Raw genomic sequence first — 8,420 nt, forward strand, 5'->3', positions numbered from 1 at the left:
TCGCCCTTTTTTGCAGAGAAAGGATATGATGACTAAGGGATGTCTAAAAGATTAGAAAAAATCTCTGTAGAGATAAGAAGAAATAAGGGAACACTACTGAGACTAAGTAAGTCTCCCTAAAAGATGGGCTTGGGCTATCGCCTTCATCGCCCTCTTCCCTTATTCTAAAGGACAACAAGCAAGTGAACAAATAGTGAACATCAGCTATGTGTTTGTGAAAAGAATCAAAGGGCAGCATTTTGAACAACAAACAGCAAATCCATTAGTGGACAGCAGTTATATACTTGTGAATAGAATCAATGGGCAGTATTTTAGACAGAAAAATGAGCAGCAGCTATGCCTTATGGAACAGAATTAATGAGCAACATTTTAAATAGATATAATGAGCAGCAGCTATGCCTTATGGAACAGAATTAATGAGCAACATTTTAGATAGATATAATGAGCAGCAACTATACTTACGGAACAGAATTAATGAGCAACATTTTAGATAGATATAATGAGCAGCAGCTGAGCAAGAAAATTAATAAATAATGATAAAAATGATCAAGTTAATTATAAAAAAAACTATACAAAAATTTTAATAAGCAAAAGAGTATCTTTCTATTCTTTCCTTTTGCTCTTTTCAGTCTAAAATATATTTTTCTCATTACTCAGCCATCTATTTCTACAAAATTTTTCAAAAGTAACGATGAAGAGATAAGCAGAATGGGGATCGGATCTAAAAAAAAAAAAAAAAAAAAAATTTAATCAATGGATGCTATAAAAAGGGTTTATATACATCAAAACCAAATGAAGACTGCACATGCCAAAGCAAAGTAAGGGCTTCCATTATCAAAGATGAAGGGGTTGCTAACATTAAAAATGAGGAATGTGAGGGCTGTTAATTATAACAAAGGCATGGAAACCATTATCAAGAGCATAAGGGCTGTTAATATCAAGGGTATGGGGTGATAGCACAAAAGGGGTGAGAGTAAAAATAGTACCATTATCAAAGGACGACAGTGCAAGTATCAACTGCTTAAGGAACAATATTATCTCAATCATATTTATCCCATGGGACAAACTCACCTTGTCTTTTTACTTAAACAAAACAATTCTAGAAGCCAAGAAATTGAAATAAAAGAAGTAAGTTGAGCACGAGCAGTTCTATAAATGGAATTAGAAGAGTACCATTTAAATCTACAAAATTAATAGCAAAGAGCTAAACACCATTTTTGTAGAGTGATTTCGTTTGGTTAATGAAAGGTTGTCTGACCACTTCAAGGATAGATTTTATAAGACCAAGTCATACCCTATAGGAATGCTAACCAGGTAAGCCTACATTATTTAATGATCAAAGCATTGCAGATCTTCACTATTAAATAATCCAAACAAAACCATTTCATTTAGTGATCCCAGCTAGTCATTCATTTAGAATTTCTTGACGCAAGTTCTGAAAACTAAAAAAAAATAATTTTCCAATGAAATGACCTTGACTACACAGCTTAAGGTTAATATTTACTTCTATATAAAGGAATAAAATGTGAAATCCTCCCAGAGTCCCCTACAAGCTCAAAAATCCCTCTTTTTAGAAGACTTTATACTTAAAGTTTAGATTTTACATTTATGAATAATAAGCATTCTTAAAGTAACAGAACACCTTACTGTATAATAATCAAATGATTTATGTGGTGTTGATTAACGCGAGCTCAAAACAAAATTGAACAGCAATTATAAACTTTACTTCTTATCTTCTAAACGAGCGTTAACAGCTACAACATAATACAATTTTCAAAACAAAAGTCTTATAAAATTCCCTCTTCTCTGTTTTTTTTTATATGCCAAAATAATCCAAGCATCCAGAATTATCCTTCCAATTCATGATAATCATCCTAACCTTACCACACATGAGACATTACACATTCAAGGAACTTAAAAAATCAAAACTATCATATTTTACAAGTGAAACTATGGTAAAAAGAATCTCAACTATCATATTTATAATTCAAAGAAAATATTTTTTTTTAGCACAAATAATCAGATAGGGGTAACACTTTCTTATCAGGTTTTCAAAGCCAGTATTATCCCACACAAGGAAAGAAAATTGACATAAAACCATAGCATGAGAATAGATTTCAATAGAAACTAGAAGAACGAATAAGTTATGAAGGAACAGCTCAAGCCACAACTCATTATAACTAAATAAGATTCTCTCGAAAATAATTACATATAATATCTGTATAATAAACTTAAAAAAATTTCTATAAGAGAAAACTACAGACTTATAGACTTATACGCCGATATTTGTATTTGAACTCAACAGATCAAATTGAATTAGAGCAAATTAATTATAAAAAGAATAAAATACCTGTAAAAGTAGAACGATTTTTTTCTTATCTGCTGAAAGGCAACGACATATGATCTACAAATGCCTTGATCTTCGTTGAGGCTAAAAGCTTGGATCTAAAGTGAAAATTGTCTTCCTCCTTTATAAATCTGAGCTTCTGGATGAGCAGATCGGAGCTAGGCCGGAGAAAATGGAATTCCGATCGGAAAATGACCGGAACCTTGCCGGATCTACCGGAGAAGATGATCGGAAAACACAGAGATCTATTTTTTACAGATCTGAGGATTTAACTAATTTTTAGGCCTTAGGATGGAAGATCTAGGTTTTAAAAGAAATCAAGACTTCCTAAGAAGAGAATTTCACAGAAAAAGAATCTAATGAAGACATGATAAAAAAAATGGCAAAGATTAGGGTTTAGATCTAAGAAAACGAGGATAGAACTTTTCAAGAAGAGAAACAACTGCTGATAGCTTCGAATAGGAGCCTCCGACAAAGATTTCAGCAAAAATTCCGACAATTTTCACCGGAGAAGACGATCGGAGAACGAGATCTAGTTTCTCTCACTAGGTTTCTCTCTTTTCTCACTCTCTCTCTCTAAACAGACGGAAATTTTTTTCTTCCTCTCTCTCTCTCTCTCTCTCTGCAGATCGATCGAGATTTGGAATGGAATTTCGATCAGAAATGGCCGAAAAAATGGATCGAAGAGTAAAGAGCAATGAATTAGGGTTTCAAAACAAGAAATGAAGAAGAAGAAAAGGAGCTAATGAAGCCACAAGAGAAAAAACTCAGCGAAGAAAAGCTCGCCGTTGACAAGAATGACCGGAATCTGGCCGGAGAAGATGACTCTTGGCCGAAGTTCAGATATGCTGGAAAATGGAGTCCGCCGATGATTTGTTGATCGGATCTAGTGATTATCAAGGTAGAAGATAGCAGATCAGAGGCTGGCAGGAATTTTGGCCGGAACTTGAGAGATGGTGGATGAGATGGGTTTATAGAGTAGAGAAAGTGAAAAATAAGGTTCTTGATGGAGCTTTGGGTGAAAGGAAGAAGAAGGAATCAGAAAATAGCTGGAGCTTGGCCGGATTCCGACCGGAATCCTGTCGGAGAAGATAAGCAAAGGGGATTAGGGTTCGGAAAATTTGGGGAAATCTCTCTCCGCGAATTTCCTTTTTTTTTTCTTTTTCTTAAAACGAGAGAAAACGTGATATTTATAAGTAAATTAAAAATTGATATTCGCACCTCAAGTTGATAAGGCGCGCGGATTTTTGATGGGCGCGCGAAATTGCGCGTCCTTTTCGGCCCAGTTTTGTCTTTTTCCAAAATAAATTTGCCCCCCTCTCGGATATATTCACCCCCTTTTCTGGTTTACACAACGGTCCTTTCTCGGCTCGTTCGCTAGGCAAACGCGCTCGGATTTTGACGAAATTTTGCAGGGAGCTAGCTGGGACCCTAACCTATACTAGGATGAAATTTGGGACCTTAATTCATTCATTTGATGGGGTTTTGCTCAAACATGGGAGGCTCAAAGTACGGTCAAAATGGGGTGTCTACAATAATGTATCATGTTCTATGAAATGCACATAGTTTGCCTGTTTACAAAAGGGCTGTGATGGAATGAGGCTACCATTATTATTTATACCCGTAGATAGTGTAGATCCCACAATGTTTAGCTTCCAGGTTGTGTTGAGGTGAGGAATTTTCCCCTTTGCTTACACCTCGACATTAGATTAGTCCACCATTTAGAATGAAGGCATTAGCCCAAGCCAATCCTTAGGGACATGCCCGGTCCTAGTAGTCGTCCCTTCCTTTTCTCTTTTTTAGAAGACTTCTTTAGTCTATTAGACATATACCATAGATATTAGGTTAGTCATTTCATTACAAGGGCGATGAAGGCGTTAGCCCAAGCCCATCCTTAGGGGACTTGCTCGGTCCTAGTAGCATCCCTCTCTTTATTTAGTAGACTAGCTCAGTCTTTTAGACACCTTTAGGTATTAGTAGCCCTTCATTACTAGGACAATGAAAGAGTTATCTAGAGCCCTCATTTAGGAGACCATTGTGGTCTCATTAGAGAGTCATATTAGGAGACTACTTGAGTCTCATATGTAGTTGCACCTCCCTATTAGTTGGAGACCAACTTGGTCTGTTAGTCACATGTACCCTTCTTATTCATTGCAAGGGCAATGATAAGGTTATTTGGAGCCTCATAGAAGACATACACTGTCTCATTAGAGTTAGTTGTACCCAATTGGAGACATAATTTGTCTCATTTTTCTTGTTTAGGCAGTCTTTGACTCATTTGCCCTCTGTATTTGGGTAGTGTTGTTAGCGAGCCTTTGACTTATTTGCCCCTTCTTTTATGGAGTTGTGAGATATGCTTTAGCTTATTTGCATCCCCTCTTTAGTGTCGCTTGTTTAGGAATTTATCCTTGGTCATAAATATTCCTTTCCCTTAGTTTCCTTCATTAGAGACTTGTTTAGTCTTATTAGAGCCTTACCTACTTGGGATCTTACCATGTTTATTTTAGTTGGGACACTAGTTTGCTTGCTTGAGATCTTGGATCATTTACTTGTTTTGGGACATTAGTTTACTTGTTGTGAATCATTTCATTCTGATACTCGTTGCTTGTTCGGGGTTTCTCCATTAGCTTTAGAGCTTTGCCCTATTTTGTTGTTGTGTTTGCATGTTCCCTTAAAGGTTTAAAACATTTAAAAGTCCAAAAATATTGGAAAACTTTAAAGTCTAAAAACATTAGAAACTTGAAACGCAAACATATTGAAAGCTGAAAAAGTTTAAAGATTTTAGGAGCGTACTAGGAAAGTTTGTTTCCGAACTACGTTGGCTTGATCCTCTTCCACGAGGTACGTAGGCAGCTTGGAATTTTTATCCCAAGTCTAGTTAAATTTTGTAAATAAATCATTTTAACCCTTTTAAACATATAAAAATCTTTCATAAAACGTGCTTTCAAAAATCTCTTCCTCTAGAGTTAGGAGTTTGTCCTAGATAGAGAGTTTTAGAGTCAGGAGTTTGTCCTTGATATGTTATTTGATTGTTATGTGTTTGGTTTGTGTTTGCTTTAGAGTTAGGAGTCTGTCCTAGTTAAGAGTTTGTTACGCCTTTGTCCGATCAGTTGGCGATACTCTTCGCCGACTGATGACTAGAGTATGATGCGTTAGTCAGCCTATGGATTTTCTTAGGTGTATGCCTAGTTGCACATAGGATATAGGATCCACCTGCATTAGTTTAAGGTTTTAAAACTTGCATCTAGTTAGGACATATAGGGAGTCCTAAAATCTACAATTCACTTGAACTTAAATAATCGCTAAAAAGTTCTAATAACAAGTTGTAGTCCGGTCTTTTAGGTCGAGTTTAGTTTAGTGGTCTAGATGTCTTAGGCATCATAGTTTAGAATATGAATGCAAGAACTACCTGTGAGGCAGGGATACGTAGGCGGCCTTGGATGAACACAAGACCATTTAAAGATTTGGGCGACAACATTTAGAGTCTTAGGGTTTGTTGTTAGTGTTTGTGGTTATTATTGTTTCTTGTGTGTTTTCTTTCAAACTGTGAATATTTCTTTACTTGATCACTCACATGCTTAGATGTAGCTCTTTGTTGTTTACTAGTTTATTGCCTTTTGATTATATTGCTTAGTTGTAGCTCTTATATGCTTAGTTGTTGCTCTTTATCTTTGCTGATTATTATTCTTGTTATTATCTACTGACGTTTGTTCACTGTGCAGGTTTATCTCATTAGCAATAGATGTGCATGTGTTTGTTTACTGCTTTATTAGATGTGATGAGTTAGGACTAGATGGGATGTATAGAGACCGGAAACAGGGTTATCTGTTATTGGATTGACTATAGTTTTCTTCACCTCTTTAAGAGACGGTAGATTCTAGTGATCATTCTAATGACAGATGATACTGGTTCTAGCTCTCTTTAAGCATGGATGTTAGATGTGATGTGTGGAGATTGATAGCAGGGTTATTTGGTATTGGATAAACTCTAGTTTTCTCTGCCTCTTTTAAAGACGGTGGATTCTAGTGTTTAATTCAATATTTGGTGACATTGAAATCAATTTTCTTAAGATTTGGACGTTTATCTTTCTTTGCCCATCCCCGAGTAATGCATGTTTAGGTAGACGTTTTCTCGGGGATATTTGTTCCAATTTCACATAATTTTCGCCCAAAACTCTTCAAAGTTAATAATAAATGGCATAAGAGACCGAGTGCTTGCACTTGGACGGATGGGGTGCTCTTCGGACCTTCCTTATTTGTAATCAGGCACGGGCCCATATATATTTCTGGTTATCCATTGTACAGAGGATTTTTTTTTTTTTTTGGTTCCATGGCCTATCCATAATGGTGACTCTGAGTTATTTAGATACGTCTTAGTTTTGAGGTTTTTGTCTCCGAATAAAAAGATATCTCATTTATATCGCCACTCGTGCTATGCTATGAGGGTGGCACCGTTTTGAAAGTTCCTTGGTAGAGCTCTCCTTCATGTGGAGATCCCAAAGGACCGACGGGGGACTCGTTCCTCGCCGCCTCCTCATGATCGGGGTCCACAGAAATCACATTGAAGAGATGTATATATCTATATCTAGAAAAGTCATTCGTAAAAGTAATACTTCCCACCACCAATCTTTAGAGTCAGAAATTAACACAGCGGATCAAACGGGAATAATTTCCTACGTCAGAAATGATCCACATATTTTAGTATGAATGACCTTCGGTTGACCGGTCCTCATGGTGGCACCTAATTTCTTAGTTTTTGTATGTTCTCATTTAATGCATTTCATACAAACGTCGAAATTAATAAAATTAAGTGAATCTATAACTACACCTTTAGCCAACCCTATCTAGGAATATGTCCACAAAGCTAAAGAAGAAAGAGGGAAATTTAAATTTGGGGTTTGAAAAAACCACATAAGTTTTAAAGTGCACATGTTAACCACAAAAGAATTATATTGAGACTTTTTCTTACTACATAGCATAAGTCAATAGTTAGGACATTCCTATGCTGCTAATTGCTAAAAGGGGACAAAGCATATGTGATAAGAGGAGATAAAGAGCCATGGAAGAGAGAGAATGGTGGACTAATTTCCAAGAGGGTTGTTCGTTTGGGGTCAGACATGGAGGATGAAGATGAAAATAAAGGGACATTAAAATTCCATCTTTACTTCAAAATCCCCCATCTTCTCCTTCTCCACCCTTTCTGCATGACAAGAAACTAGTGCAGCGTTGCTCAACCTCCTTCGAATAAAAGTATTTAAAGATCGTTGAAGACCCTAATGCATCTCACTGGTTATTATTTTCATTCATTTGCAGGCTCGATCAAACGATTAGGATAGCTTGATTAGATTGTATTTTAGGACAAAGGAATCCAGGTGGGACCCACCAAATGAACTTTTCAGATTGACGGCAAGCGAGAGACCATGTATGCAAATTACCAGAACACCACCTCAAATCCTATCCCCGACCGTAGTCCGTTTTGATTGCATTCTCAGTTAATTTTTTTCTTTTTAAAATTTGGAGGAAAATAATATGATTATGATTAATTTATAGGGATATCATCATAAATTAAAGCTCCCTCTAAATAAAAATTGAAGAGGATTGGTTCAAGTTATCACTTTTCATGTGTAAATAAGTAGGTAATTTTGGAAATATGTTTCCTTTCCAAACTATTCCAAAAAAAATCCTACAATCCAAACAGGTTCTTTAATAGGGGTGCGACTTGGGTCGGGTTCAACCCGATTTTGGCTTAGGTTGGTAAAAGCAAACCCGATTTAATTTTGGGTTGGGTTAGGGATGAGACCTTAGCGACTTGACCCGAACCTGACCTCCGTGTTTTAATTTTATCTTCATTTTCTTTGCGTTAGGGAAGTGATATATCCACCCCTTGTCATTACTTGGGACACCCATCTGCAGTGTATATATGACTGCAAAGGGGCTGTTGTACTTCATATGGGAAGAATTCAACGGATTTGATTGCCAAGTACACTGCAGTTGGGTGTCCCAAGTAATGAAAAGGGGTGGGTTGTGGGTAGTAGAGTTTATTTTAGTGTCCGAAAAGAGAGGATGACGATCCA

Source organism: Tasmannia lanceolata, unplaced genomic scaffold (genome assembly GCF_043159265.1).
Source record: "Tasmannia lanceolata isolate RefF3 unplaced genomic scaffold, GAP_Taslan_0.1 ptg000012l, whole genome shotgun sequence".
NCBI lineage: Eukaryota > Viridiplantae > Streptophyta > Magnoliopsida > Canellales > Winteraceae > Tasmannia > Tasmannia lanceolata.